The following is a 16,120-nucleotide window of genomic DNA, read 5'->3' on the forward strand; positions in this document are numbered from 1 at the left end:
CACCCACTGTAGATTTCCAGCCACTGTCTTATAGGAACTAATAAAACATACTCCTTGATGTTTTTGTACTTAGTGTCCATACATCATTGATATTAGCATTTCTAACCTGATAATCAAAAAATGATGGATCTATTAATCCATTGTTTTTGTAAATATTCAAACCATATTTCAAATGAAGATACAAAGGTTAACTCTGACTTTATCAAACTATGTGATCTGGATTTTACTAGGCAAGTCAGTTAAGAACAAATTCTTATTTTCAATGACATCCTAAGAACAGTGGGTAACTGCCTTGTTCAGGGGTAGAATAACAGATGTTTACCTTGTCAGCTCGGGGATTATGATCTTGCAACCTTCCGGTTACTAGTCCAAGGCTCTAACCACTCTAGGCCACCTGCCACCCCAGATGCCAAGTGGGTCAGTGTTTATCTGATTGTACTCGTAAGTGTTTGCCTGTTGTCTTTCTTTATAGCCATGCTATCTCACAAACCACAGGGGTTTTAGTCTGGACCAGCATGTGTGCAATGAGATCAAATTATAATGTATGACTCTGTATGAGTTAATTGATTGTGTTTGTATATATTTCAGGTATACAGTACATCAATGTTCTTTCTGTGAATAGATGCAATATTTCATAAACACCCCTCTCTATTCATTATTATTCTGTCTATGATATTGATAATCAATCATGACAGAAAATCTTTGAAAATCTTGGTATTTTAGCCCATATTTATTGTTACTCGAGCATGGAATGGAGTAGGTAGATGTGTTTCCTAGCCAGAGGTCCCTCACCTATACAGTAAGTGGTGTGAGAGCAGAGGGGAAGAGAGCTGCTCTGGACAATGAAGGTCATCCCTGCTCCTACGAACATGGTCAGGTAGCCCGTAGGCCAATTTGCATGGCGTTCATATTTAGTTTCAACATTTTGCAATCTATCTCCATTGAGCACCCACCTGTGTTGATGAACTTCTAGATGACATTTGCCTCTTGACCTTGATCAGCTTGAACAGGAGCACCAAGCAGGAGCAGAGCAGGGCCAGGGAGCCCATACTTCGCTCATACTTCAAGTTATCCGTCTGATGCTTTGTACATACACTGTCATCTTGTGGACACCATCGGAATTACAACTAGAGTGATGGCAAGAAGTGGGACCTTTCTGTTGTTATATTCTCCTACAGTCAATTCACATTTCCACAAACTTCAAAGTGTTTCCTTTCAATTGTTGAGACTGTGATGTGGTTAGACAGATGGTCTGGGGGTGACAATGATGACAGCGATGACAGTGAGGAGGCGACAGTGTTGAGACAGTGATGGTGTTGACAGAGGTCAGTACCGTAACTAGATTGGTGTGGCACCAGTGCTTCACCAGGCTCCTGTTCCTCATGCTCTCATCTCCCATGGCGATGGCGGTGATCACATGCTATCCAACTGACGGAGAGAATGGATGTTTATGACAGGTATTCATTAGGTATTTATATTGACTGTTTTAATGCTTAATACCGGTATGATGAGTTTAGCTTAGGGGCAACCTCTCCACTCTGTATGTTGAAGCTGGTGACCACGATGTGGGCCAAGTGGGTCATCAGCCCTGTAGCCACCTCCACCTCCATCGGCAGCAGCACCAGCACAGACAGCCAGTTGAAACAGTAGTGGATGGTAGTAAAAGAGAAAGAGTCCATTTCACCCTAAATAGACAATAAAGTGTTTTGATCTTTGAGTTCTGAGCATAAAGGTAATTGTCATGACAATGCCATCTGTGTAGTGCTTATGTCACGTTCTGACCTTAGTTCCTTTGTTTTGTCTTTTGTTTTAGTATGGTCAGGGCGTGAGTTGGGTGGGTTGTCTATGTTAGTTTGTCTATGATTTTCTATTTCTGTGTTTGGCCTGGTATGGTTCTCAATCAGAGGCAGCTGTCAATCGTTGTCCCTGATTGAGAATCATATTTAGGTAGCCTGTTTTCCATTGTCTTTTGTGGGTGGTTGTTTCCTGTTTAGTGTTTTTGTTTCACCTTTCAGGACTGTTTGTTTGTCGGGTTTGTTGTTTTGTCTAGTGTTGCATATTTCATTAAATAATATGAACACTTACCACGCTGCACCTTGGTCCTCCTCTCCTTCCCCAGACGACAAACATTACAGCTTAATGTGAAAAGGTTAGTGATATGTGTTCAATGACTTGAGAAAATGTCATTGCTGCTGTTGATAGGCTCATATATGATTAGATAATGTATACATTAAGTATGACAGCATATAGACTGAATTACAGAGGAGTAAAGTATTCCTCTCCCCCCTCTCCTCTGGTCTTCCCTCCATCCCCTCTCCTCTGGTTTCCCCTCCTTCCTTCCATCCCCTCTCCTCTGCTTTCCCCTCCTTCCTTCCATCCCCTCTCCTCTGCTTTCCCCTCCTTCCTTCCATCCCCTCTCCTCTGCTTTCCCCTCCTTCCTTCTATCCCCTCTCCTCTGCTTTCCCCTCCTTCCCTCCATCCTCTCTCCTCTGCTTTCCCCTCCTTCCCTCCATCCCCTCTCCTCTGCTTTCCCCTCCTTCCCTCCATCCCCTCTCCTCTGCTTTCCCCTCCTCCCCTCCTTCCCTCCATCCCCTCTCCTCTGCTTTCCCCTCCTTCCTTCCAACCCCTCTCCTCTGCTTTCCCCTCCTTCCTTCCAACCCCTCTCCTCTGCTTTCCCCTCCTTCCTTCCATCCCCTCTCCTCTGCTTTCTCCTCCTTCCTTCCATCCCCTCTCCTCTGCTTTCTCCTCCTTCCTTCCATCCCCTCTCCTCTGCTTTCTCCTCCTTCCTTCCATCCCCTCTCCTCTGCTTTCTCCTCCTTCCTCCATCCCCTCTCCTCTGCTTTCCCTCCTTCCTTCCAACCCCTCTCCTCTGCTTTCCCCTCCTTCCTTCCAACCCCTCTCCTCTGCTTTCCCCTTCCTTCCATCCATCCCGTCTCCTCTGCTTTCTCCTCCTTCCTTCCATCCCGTCTCCTCTGCTTTCTCCTCCTTCCTTCCATCCCCTCTCCTCTGCTTTCTCCTCCTTCCTTCCATCCCCTCTCCTCTGCTTTCTCCTCCTTCCTTCCATCCCCTCTCCTCTGCTTTCTCCTCCTTCCTTCCATCCCCTCTCCTCTGCTTTCTCCTCCTTCCTTCCATCCCCTCTCCTCTGCTTTCTCCTCCTTCCTTCCATCCCCTCTCCTCTGCTTTCTCCTCTCCTCTGCTTTCTCCTCCTTCCTTCCTTCCATCTCCTCTGCTTTCCCCTCCTTCCTTCCTTCCATCTCCTCTGCTTTCCCCTCCTTCCTTCCTTCCATCTCCTCTGCTTTCCCCTCCTTCCTTCCTTCCTTCCATCTCCTCTGCTTTCCCCTCCTTCCTTCCTTCCATCTCCCTGCTTTCCCCTCCTTCCTTCCTTCCATCTCCTCTGCTTTCCCCTCCTTCCTTCCATCCCATCTCCTCTGCTTTCCCCTCCTTCCTTCCATCCCATCTCCTCTGCTTTCCCCTCCTTCCTTCCATCCCATCTCCTCTGCTTTCCCCTCCTTCCTTCCATCCCATCTCCTCTGCTTTCCCTCCTTCCTTCCATCCCCTCTCCTCTGCTTTCCCCTCCTTCCTTCCATCCCCTCTCCTCTGCTTTCCCCTCCTTCCTTCCATCCCCTCTCCTCTGCTTTCCCCTCCTTCCTTCCATCCCCTCTCCTCTGCTTTCCCCTCCTTCCTTCCATCCCCTCTCCTCTGCTTTCCCCTCCTTCCTTCCATCCCCTCTCCTCTGCTTTCCCCTCCTTCCTTCCATCCTCTCCTCTGCTTTCCCCTTCCATCCATCCCCTCTCCTCTGCTTTCCCCTCCTTCCTTCCATCCCCTCTCCTCTGCTTTCCCCTCCTTCCTTCCTTCCATCTCCTCTGCTTTCCCCTCCTTCCCTCCATCCCCTCTCCTCTGTGCTCCCCTTCCCTCGTACAGTTTGAACTCATTCCTCTTCCCCACCTGCATCATGTCTAAGATGGTGTTGGTGACAGACATCCTGATGTTGGACCCCATGATGGTAGGAACAGTAGAATGCACCTCCAGCACTGTGAGAAAGGAAACACATGCTTGCATGCACACACACACAGACATGCACATGCACACGCACGCGCACATACACACACACACAAACTATAATGACTGACTTCTCAAACTTACATGATTATGGTAATGCATGGGCTTCAATATTATCAAACCTGACCCTTCATATTTCAAAGTGGTTTCATACTTTAAATGCAGAAAAAAATTATGGCAATTTGCAAATGAGTGGAAGCATCTTAGGTTTTTAACTGAAGAGCTGGTTTTATTGTTGCTGGGCCCTCCCAAGATAACGACAAACTGATTCATATGTAGATGACCCTTTGAGCATTTAGGCACAACACACACACACATACTTACAGCTCCCACAGACTGCTGGGCGGTAGTAGGGTCATTCCACAAAATGAGTGCCTTTTGCATCCCTTTGATATTTTATGTAGAAATTGTGCACAAATATTGGGTTAAAACAATGTTATATTAAATGACGTGCCTTAATATGAATTTAGACTTGTTAAAGTTCCCTCTGTGCTACCTCTGGGGCTTCTAGGAATATTTGAACCCAGTTAACCCCAACATTTCTCAAAATTTTTACCATCATTGTAAACCCCTAGTTATGTTGCTTTTCTATTTATTTAATATGATTAGTGATTCATTTGAAGGTCCTTCATTTTAAGGTCAACTCTGTTACGTGAACTGAACTCTCATTTAAATATCGTGAAAATATTCCTTTTAAAATATTCAAAAGAAACATTGAACATATTGTAGCCAAATTATAGTGTAAAAGCAGGTGAACTGGTTCTACTCGTTTTGGCCATTTCTGGTGGGTTTTTTTGTGGAACGCTGAGCGGGTTGAGCATACCACGTCAACCCTGTTACCAATAGATATATAGGCTGGAAATGTTTGAAAAGTAGACATTTTTGTGAAGCTTACATGCAATTTCCCCTCCCTGTGGTACACAACAAGCTTACATTCCCCCTCTCACAAGTGGATTCACGATTTAAGAGGAAATTGTCAACCCTGTTACGGTCAACCCTGTTACTTTACTTGGCACTTAGGCCTACTATTGTCTTTTTTTTTTTACTTAACCTATTGAGATGGGAAATCATGCTTGAGATGTTGAACATGTGCTCTTCATGACCGAATGTTACAATTTGGTGAAACAACTGTTTTTTTTCTACCAATATACACTACTCAAAAGGCACCCAATTGGTAGAATGACCCAGTAATTGCCCATAATTCCCCTCTCGTGTCCTCTCTGAGATTGGCTGCTGTGACAGAGACAGTCCTGGCATACTGATATGCCATGCCTTCTGGTCACATACAAACAGTGAATGAGAGGTGTCTGTGGATAACCCCTATTAGCAGCAGACAGTTCATACACCTGAGACTCACTGTAACAAAGTGGTGTTGGAGGGCCAGTAGGAGTCAACCTTTCCTCTGATCTAAAAAAAAAAAACATCCCAGTGCCCCAGGGCAGTGATTGGGGACATTGCCCTGTGTAGGGTGCCGTCTTTCAGATGGGATGTTAAACAGGTGTCCTGACTCTCTGTGGTCACTAAAGATTTTAAAATATTTGTTATTTAATGAACCTTTATTTAACTAGGCAAGTCAGTTAATTAAGAACAAATTCATATTTACAATGATGGCCTACCCCAAGGCACTTATCGTAAGAATAGGGATGTTAACCCCGGTGTCCAGACTAAACTCCCAATCTGGCCCTCATACCATCACGGTCACCTAATTATTCCCAGCTTGCAATTGGCTCATTCATCCCCCCTCCTCTCCCCTGTAACTATTCCCCAGGCCATTGCTGTAAATGAGAATGTGAACTCAGTCAACTTACCTGGTAAAATAAATATTATAATAATAACTAATCACTGACAATGAGAGGGGAGAATAGGTCAACCACTTTGTTTTAAATTCAAAAGCATGTTGTCGTGTTACGACCGTTGTCAGAATGAGACCAGAGCGCAGCGTGGAAAGTGTACATCTTTATTTAAAATGAACACCAAAAGATCAACGAACATAAAGTTCTGCAGGGCTATACAGCTACTGTGCAAAAACAAGATCCCACAAACTCAGGTGGGAGACAACGATAGACAGCTGCCTCTGATTGGGAACCATACCTGGCCAACAAAGAAATAGAAAACTAGAATGCCCATCCAAATCACACCCTGACCTAACCAAATAGAGAAATAAACATGCTCTCTAAGGTAAGGGCGTCACATATCGCTTGTCCCTTTGATGCTATTCAGTCAATTGTTCAGATTTACAAGCCATGTTTTCACTCTCATTCAGACACTGAGAAGAAGAGAACCACTCACACACATAATGATGGAGGTGGATGTGGAGGAGCTCTGGACAGGTACTGTGACCAGTATCTGCACCACCAGCCTGGCTAATGGGTTAGGCAGCACCACATTGTCCTTGAAGATGTCCCCTGCTATCTTACCTTCAGTAACACACATACAGGACATATTACCCCAGGTCAATAGACAGAGTTTCCACCTAGTTCAGAGTACTTACAGCATTTGACTTACAGTACCCTATCTAAAAAGTCGTGAATCAGTTTGTCATTACCTTGGGAATATCAGGTTCTATCTGTGCAAAGCATAGTTATGAGATATTGAGCATCACATTTTCACATCCCAGATCTCAGAACTGTTTTGTAGTAAAAGGTACCTAAAGTGCAGAGTATTAAAATCCTGAGACATTTGTATATCTGCTTTTTATTTTATAGGGGGTGACATCACAGATATAGTTTGAACCTTATGGTTCTGAAATGTCAATCTGGGTTCAACCATAAAGGTTCTGACACTTCTGAATTATACATTTTTAAGAAAACCTTAGCTTTTTCAATACTGGTTCTCATTAAAGTCCGGTAGATCACTTCACCATTCCCTTTTTGCTTAAAAATATCTACGACACAAGATTCCAAATTAACTATGAATGAAAATTGAATTTGTTTTGATTAAATGTATACATTTATTGTGGTATTGAAACTGTATTTTTTATTTTTTATTGGAATGTTCGAAGATAGTCAGAACACATCAGACAAACTGTTACCACTGAAGAATGATGTGACAACATCATTTAGTTTGAGATTTCTGACAGTGTTGTTTTTTTTCCTGTGTGTCATTATTGCTGGCTAGACTAGCCTAGACCATATTTGGAAGGAAAGGGCAAAGATGTGTTCTGATTGGTCCATATGTATTTGTTCAGGCTTGTGATTGGATTGCAGATTAAAATGGGTTTATGCCAGCTTTTCCCAAATTCGGTCCTCGGGATCCTAATGGGTGTACGTTTCAGTTTTTACCCAAATACTACACAATTGACTGAAATGATCAAAGCTTGATAATGTATTATTTTAATCAGCTGTGTAGTGCTAGGGAAAAACCAAAATGTACACCCCTTGGAGTCCCTAGGACCGAGTTGGGGAAACCCTGGTTTATGCCGATTGAGCATTACAAAAAAATCACTTAATGTACTTTAAAAAAATCTAACTTCGCAGACATATACACACATAGACCAATTATATGTAACTAACTTACTTTTGACAAATTTCAGATAGAACCTTATAGTCCCAAGGTCTCATTGTTCTAATAGTATATATCAGTTTAGTTAGTCTAGTTTATACTATGTTTATATTATGTGTAGTATTATACAACAGCATTATTCATAGTCATATACTGTAGTCAACAGGTTTCAACTGGTTTCCTCCTCATAGTTATCAAAATGGACGAGTCAGTTTATCTGACTAGACACGTCCAGAGAGGCCAGACAGTGTAACCCATCCACTAGTTATGGTGGGACAGAGAATCAGTCATTACCTAATGAATAACTCATTACTAAACCCCTGGAGGGACAGCTGAGTGTAATCTACTCACCGCCAGCCAGCTGGAACACTGAACTCAGTGTGTCTAAAGAACAGACGAGGAGGATGAGGAGGAGGAGGAGGAGAGGGTTCTTGGAGAAGTTGATGAAGAGTTCTCTCATTCTGCTAGGAATAAGCTCTGTGTCTGGTCCTATTAGTGGTGGCTGATCAAAACAAGCAGAGAGTAACACGACAGAGTCAGAGAATGAAAGAAAAAGAAAGAAAAAAGATTGAAAGAACACATTATTACAATGTTTCTTCCTGTAGAACAAACCAAAATTTGACGTTAATAAATTATTTCATTTTCACCAGATAAGGAACCTTGAAGGACATCAGAAGGCTCTCCCCCACATTCAATCTATTACATGTTCCCTTGTATGAGAGTACTAGATGTTCTCTTGTAGGACCTAAATATAGTATCATCGCATGCAGGGTGAAAATGTATCATAAAATTCTGTACCTGTATCTTCCCCTCCCTGGGTTTGGGGGAGGAGGTAGGAGAGGGAGTGTCATCCTTCTGGTGCCCCTCGCTGCTACTTTTGAGGTCCAGAGCGGACCAAAGGAATGACGACCTGTCCTCCTTCCGGAGGTATTTGGGATGCAGGGAGGGGGGAGTGTCATGGGTCCGTACCCCTAAAAACACAGTTTATATTTCACTGAATTCAAACAATTATGTCTGAATTCAATGTTCAAGCTAAAGCTGAAGTTGAACTTATTTACAAAGTACCTTGAATCCACCGGGCACACTTTTTGATCTGACACAAAATCACTGCTGGAATTGGTTATTCCTGTAGTTTCATAAAGAACCAAAATGTTCCACACGTTCTAATACCGTATGAGTTCTGAGTTAATTGCAAGGTGCATATGCCAATGTTACTCTCTAGCTTCAAGACAAAAATAATTAACACCAACTTTAATTCCAGACATTAATTAAACTGCAGTACTGGCCACCTATCAGACAGTCATGGAACAGGGACAAACACTGGCCTTTCATAACCCTATCTCCTTTCACTGTGTGCATCCCTTCGCCAGCTAGCAGGAGAGACAGACGCGATGGCGGCCAATTAAACGTGAACAAAGGCAGGCTGCGTTTTATTAATTGACAGCTGTCTTTGATGTAAGGGTTCAACAGTCCTCTGCTCCCTGGCAGCACTGGAGATACACTTGTTTTGTAGACATCATGCCTGTCAGTCAGATGAAGATAACATCAATGTCCTCAGAAATATCACTGTTCTCCGTTTTCCCCTCTAAACTCCAGCAGGAAAAAAAGTTCCTGTACTAATGGTTGTCAAACATTCCGTTGCCTTTCTTCAAAGGTGTCTCGTTCTCTCTGTAGGTGAATGCTTTTTTTTTCATTTCTAAGCTGATGCTTTAGAGGGTTTTCAGACTGGGGGACACCTGCGAAGGCCACTAATGTGTTCTTAAAAGCCTAGTATTTTTTTTTTTTGTGATGGTAGCACTCTGATGTTCTGCGTTGTCTTTCTGGTTGGAATGTGCAAAATCGAGCTGTTATCTGAGTGTGGTCATTTGTACCAGCAGAGCTGAAAGTGAGAGTAGGCTAATACTGTATATAGATCTAGAGATATAACTGAGTGTAACTCTGAAATACTTTGTGTGTGTGTGTGTGTTGTGTGTATGTGTTTTGGTTGATGTCTTTTCAGAGAGATCGGTCAAAATTGTATGATGGGTTGATTGCTTATCAGGTGGGATTATTCCTGTGTCCAGTCGTTACATAGATATTTCGGAATATGAATGAATTCGGGTGTGATGTCCCTTTTTTTTCTAGAAGAGTGCAAAGTAATGTTTATTTAGTTTGGGGTTGAGTTTCAGTTTTTCCATGGATAAAAAGACAGTCGAGCAGAGGACTTTTGGTTTAACTGAGAACTTGTATGCAAGCCTCCTGTGTGTAAAGACAGATTTTATCTCTTCGATATCATTGTAAAGACCCGTGCAAACACCTAAGTCTTTTTTTTTGCCTTGACATTTACTCTGCTTATTTAGTATCATGTATTCATGTACACTGTATTTGTTTGAGTGCTATTTTGTGACGAATAAACCTATTAGTTTATTTGAGTAAATGCATTCCTTGTTTATAGAGCAACTATTTCACTGACTATATGTTCATAATTTAATATTTGTGAATTCTAAATTGCCGACTTATTTATACTGCACATAGCATATTCTTGGGTTGCACCTTGACATCCCTAATCTACTTGACTCAATACATTTATGCTAGAACATTGGATTGCCAGCATTTGTATCTAGCATCTTAATAATTGCTTAATTAACTGTGCAAGATAGACACATGTTCATTATAGTCACGCTGAGTCGTTGATGCAATGATTCGCTACCTTGCCAGATCCTCCAGAGACTCACAGGGCCTGTTGCATTTTTTTCACATGATAATGGAGTCAGATTGATGAATTCAGTTTTTCATTATTTAACACAATTCTTCCTGAACTGTATGTGTACCTCTATGAGAAATCTATGTAGGTTTTCTTGAAGCACAGAAAAAGCCCTTGAGCCAGATATTAATAAACAATCATTAAGCAACTGTCAACCAACTTCATGTTGGGTGACATGTTAATGTAGCCTTATTTATGAATGGATATATTGTATCATTTAAAATCTGTGCAAAGCATGTAATGTAGGAAGAATTATTTTTTTATATTTTTTATTTCACCTTTATTTAACCAGGTAGGCTAGTTTAGAACAAGTTCTCATTTGCAACTGCGACCTGGCCAAGATAAAGCATAGCAGTGTGAGCAGACAACACAGAGTTACACATGGAATAAACAATTAACAAGTCAATAACACAGTAGAAAACAAAGGGGGGAGTCTATATACAATGTGTGCAAAAGGCATGAGGAGGTAGGCGAATAATTACAATTTTGCAGATTAACACTGGAGTGATAAATGATCAGATGGTCATGTACAGGTAGAGATATTGGTGTGCAAAAGAGCAAGTAAATAAATAAAAACAGTATGGGGATGAGGTAGGTGAAAATGGGTGGGCTATTTACCAATAGACTATGTACAGCTGCAGCGATCGGTTAGCTGCTCAGATAGCTGATGTTTGAAGTTGGTGAGGGAGATAAAAGTCTCCAACTTCAGCGATTTTTGCAATTCGTTCCAGTCACAGGCAGCAGAGTACTGGAACGAAAGGCGGCCAAATGAGGTGTTGGCTTTAGGGATGATCAGTGAGATACACCTGCTGGAGCGCGTGCTACGGATGGGTGTTGCCATCGTGACCAGTGAACTGAGATAAGGCGGAGCTTTACCTAGCATGGACTTGTGGTGGTTGGTTAGATAGCTTCAAAATGCAGGGATTACATGCATGGTCAGTAATCTGATGACATTATCCTCAATATATAGACTTACTTTAGGGTTTATCATAATATGATACTATCATATCACCACATCAATCTTACCTTATTTTGTCCCTTAGCTTTACTGTTCCTTTGAAGTGTCTACAAAGAAGATACTCTATATAAGGACATCTTGATACCAGACATACTATTTAACAACTGACTGAGTTTAAAGTCTGAAAAGGGATACCACATTTCTTGTTGATTAACAGCTCACGTCATTTGGACTCACATCGTTGACCAAAAAAACATTTGAGAACATTCACATCAATCACACCTAAACTGACATGTTCAGGATAGTAGTTTCTATTACTTCCGGCGCCGACAGAGATGGCCGCCTCGCTTCGCGTTCCTAGGAAACTATGCAGTGTTTTTTTTTTTTTTACGTGTTATTTCTTACATTAGTACCCCAGGTCATCTTAGGTTTCATTACATACAGTCGAGAAGAACTACTGAATATAAGATCAGCGTCAACTCACCATCAGTACGACCAAGAATATGTTTTTCGCGACGCAGATCCTGTGTTCTGCCTTTCAACCAGGACAACAGAATGGATCCTATGCGGCGACCCAAACAAAACGACTCCGAAAAAGAGGGAAACGAGGCGGTCTTCTGGTCAGACTCCGGAGACGGGCACATCGTGCACCACTCCCTAGCATTCTTCTCGCCAATGTCCAGTCTCTTGACAACAAGGTTGATGAAATCCGAGCAAGGGTAGCATTCCAGAGGGACATCAGAGACTGTAACGTTCTTTGCTTCACGGAAACATGGCTCACTGGAGAGACGCTATCCGAGGCGGTGCAGCCAGCGGGTTTCTCCACGCATTGCGCCGACAGAAACAAACATCTTTCTGGTAAGAAGAGGGGCGGGGGCGTATGCCTTATGGCTAACGAGACATGGTGTGACGAAAGAAACATACAGGAACTCAAATCCTTCTGTTCACCTGATTTAGAATTCCTCACAATCAAATGTAGACCGCATTATCTACCAAGAGAATTCTCTTCGATTATAATCACAGCCGTATATATCCCCCCCCAAGCAGACACATCGATGGCTCTGAACGAACTTTATTTGACTCTTTGCAAACTGGAATCCATTTATCCGGAGGCTGCATTCATTGTAGCTGGGGATTTTAACAAGGCTAATCTGAAAACAAGACTCCCTAAATTTTATCAGCATATCGATTGCGCAACCAGGGGTGGAAAAACCTTGGATCATTGTTACTCTAACTTCCGTGACGCATATAAGGCCTTGCCCCGCCCTCCTTTCAGAAAAGCTGACCACGACTCCATTTTGTTAATCCCTGCCTACAGACAAACTAAAACAAGAGGCTCCCACGCAGAGGTCTGTCCAACGCTGGTCCGACCAAGCTGACTCCACACTCCAAGACTACTTCCATCACGTGGACTGGGATATGTTTCGTATTGCGTCAGATAACAATATTGACGAATACGCTGATTCGGTGTGCGAGTTCATTAGAACGTGCATTGAAGATGTCGTTCCCATAGCAACGATTAAAACATTCCCTAACCAGAATCCGTGGATTGATGGCAGCATTCGCGTGAAACTGAAAGCGCGAACCACTGCTTTTAATCAGGGCAAGGTGACTGGTAACATGACCGAATACAAACAGTGCAGCTATTCCCTCCGCAAGGCTATCAAACAAGCTAAGCGTCAGTACAGAGACAAAGTAGAATCTCAATTCAACGGCTCAGACACAAGAGGCATGTGGCAGGGTCTACAGTCAATCACGGACTACAAGAAGAAATCCAGCCCAGTCACGGACCAGGATGTCTTGCTCCCAGGCAGACTAAATAACTTTTTTGCCCGCTTTGAGGACAATACAGTGCAACTGACACGGCCTGCAACGAAAACATGCAGACTCTCCTTCACTGCAGCCGAGGTGAGTAAGACATTTAAACGTGTTAACCCTCGCAAGGCTGCAGGCCCAGACTGTATCCCCAGCCGCGCCCTCAGAGCATGCGCAGACCAGCTGGCCGGTGTGTTTACGGACATATTCAATCAATCCCTATACCAGTCTGCTGTTCCCACATGCTTCAAGAGGGCCACCATTGTTCCTGTTCCCAAGAAAGCTAAGGTAACTGAGCTAAACGACTACCGCCCAGTAGCACTCACTTCCGTCATCATGAAGTGCTTTGAGAGACTAGTCAAGGACCATATCACCTCCACCCTACCTGACACCCTAGACCCACTCCAATTTGCTTACCGCCCAAATAGGTCCACAGACGATGCAATCTCAACCACACTGCACACTGCCCTAACCCATCTGGATAAGAGGAATACCTATGTGAGAATGCTGTTCATCGACTACAGCTCGGCATTCAACACCATAGTACCCTCCAAGCTCGTCATCAAGCTCGAGACCCTGGGTCTCGACCCCGCCCTGTGCAACTGGGTACTGGACTTCCTGACGGGCCGCCCCGAGGTGGTGAGGGTAGGCAACAACATCTCCACCCCGCTGATCCTCAACACTGGGGCCCCACAAGGGTGCGTTCTGAGCCCTCTCCTGTACTCCCTGTTCACCCACGACTGCGTGGCCATGCACGCCTCCAACTCAATCATCAAGTTTGCGGACGACACAACAGTGGTAGGCTTGATTACCAACAACGACGAGACGGCCTACAGGGAGGAGGTGAGGGCCCTCGTGTCAGGAGTGTGGTGTCAGGAAAATAACCTCACACTCAACGTCAACAAAACTAAGGAGATGATTGTGGACTTCAGGAAACAGCAGAGGGAACACCCCCCTATCCACATCGATGGAACAGTAGTGGAGAGGGTAGCAAGTTTTAAGTTCCTCGGCATACACATCACAGACAAACTGAATTGGTCCACTCACACAGACAGCATCGTGAAGAAGGCGCAGCAGCGCCTCTTCAACCTCAGGAGGCTGAAGAAATTCGGCTTGTCACCAAAAGCACTCACAAACTTCTACAGATGCACAATCGAGAGCATCCTGGCGGGCTGTATCACCACCTGGTACGGCAACTGCTCCGCCCACAACCGTAAGGCTCTCCAGAGGGTAGTGAGGTCTGCACAACGCATCACCGGGGGCAAACTACCTGCCCTCCAGGACACCTACACCACCCGATGTTACAGGAAGGCCATAAAGATCATCAAGGACATCAACCACCCGAGCCACTGCCTGTTCACCCCGCTATCATCCAGAAGGCGAGGTCAGTACAGGTGCATCAAAGCTGGGACCGAGAGACTGAAAAACAGCTTCTATCTCAAGGCCATCAGACTGTTAAACAGCCACCACTAACATTGAGTGGCTGCTGCCAACACACTGACACTGACACTGACTCAACTCCAGCCACTTTAATAATGGGAATTGATGGGAAATGTAAATATATCACTAGCCACTTTAAACAATGCTACCTTATATAATGTTACTTACCCTACATTATTCATCTCATATGCATACGTATATACTGTACTCTATATCATCGACTACATCCTTATGTAATACATGTATCACTAGCCACTTTAACTATGCCACTTTGTTTACATACTCATCTCATATGTATATACTGTACTCAATACCTACTACTGTATCTTGCCTATGCTCCTCTGTACTATCACTCATTCATATATCCTTATGTACATATTCTTTATCCCCTTACACTGTGTATAAGACAGTAGTTTTGGAATTGTTAGTTAGATTACTTGTTGGTTATTACTGCATTGTCGGAACTAGAAGCACAAGCATTTCGCTACACTCGCATTAACATCTGCTAACCATGTGTATGTGACAAATAAAATTTGATTTGATTTGATATTAAATTGACCCATCTAAGTTTCTATCATGATTAGGCTGTGTTTGTTCAGAAGGTCATCATTTAATTTTAGCCTCTCTGAGTGTAGATTAGAAACTGCATAAGATGGTGTTTGTATTTGATTAATAACTCATGTTATTTGCTTCTTAAAAAGCAGCAGGGTAAATATGACATCTAGTGGTTAGAAAATTGGAATAGTATAGTCCTGCCTGTCCTCGGTGTAATTCAAGGAAATGTTTTCTCCACATTATGAATATAGGAGGCACAATGTAGAGAAGACTGTGCTTTAATCAGAAATGGAATAGGTAGGCCAACTGAAGAGGCTCTGAACACACAAGCACACGGTGGCACACACAAACAGAGAGTGAGTGAGTGAGTGAGTGAGTGAGTGAGTGAGTGAGTGAGTAAGTGAGTGAGAGAGAGAGCGAGAGAACACTCAGGACTTTCCGTAAGGCTCCTTGGGTAAAAGCCTTGAGACAGAGAGTAGTCGAAAGTTAATTATTGCTCTTTGCACAGGACTTTCGTATCAGCAGTATTTTCTCCCAGATCTGTTGAACCCAGACAAATAATGCCTGACAAACAAGAGAGCAACTGAGTTCAGTGTTCACATTCCTCCTCAGGGACGGACCACATGGGAAAGACAACCTGGGAATATGCTGGAATAGATACAGTATTTGTAATTCTTCAGCTGGTGTTGAAAAGAGATTAACGTGGAGGTAATAGCAGGTTAGAGACCAATCCTGGATTTTAGCACCACACACCTGCACGCACACGCGCACACATACACGCACTGAGAGCAGTGTCTGGCAAAGGTCCAGGATCCCCCGGTAAACCTCTGGTAATGATGCTAATTCAGGCCAGCTGTGCCAGCACCAGGGCATTGTCTCTGTTGCCACTACTGCTGCCAGTGCTGCCCAGCATGGCACAGGGAGAAACAACAGGAACACCGGGCCAGCCTTAATGCATGCCAGCAAAATTACTGTTGCCTTGAAACATGACAGTGTAACACTAAAAACAAAATCAAGCTAAAAGTGAAATATGCAGTACCAGGCCTTCC

The 16,120-nt window shown here is 43.5% G+C and overlaps 1 pseudogene; it reads right to left on the reverse strand.

Moving 5' to 3' along the window:
* Positions 1–737: 737 nt before the first annotated feature.
* Positions 738–8,892, reverse strand: LOC112220471 (annotated as a pseudogene).
* Between the last annotated feature and the right edge of the window lie 7,228 nt (positions 8,893–16,120).

This window comes from Oncorhynchus tshawytscha, linkage group LG21, assembly GCF_018296145.1.
Source record: "Oncorhynchus tshawytscha isolate Ot180627B linkage group LG21, Otsh_v2.0, whole genome shotgun sequence".
NCBI lineage: Eukaryota > Metazoa > Chordata > Actinopteri > Salmoniformes > Salmonidae > Oncorhynchus > Oncorhynchus tshawytscha.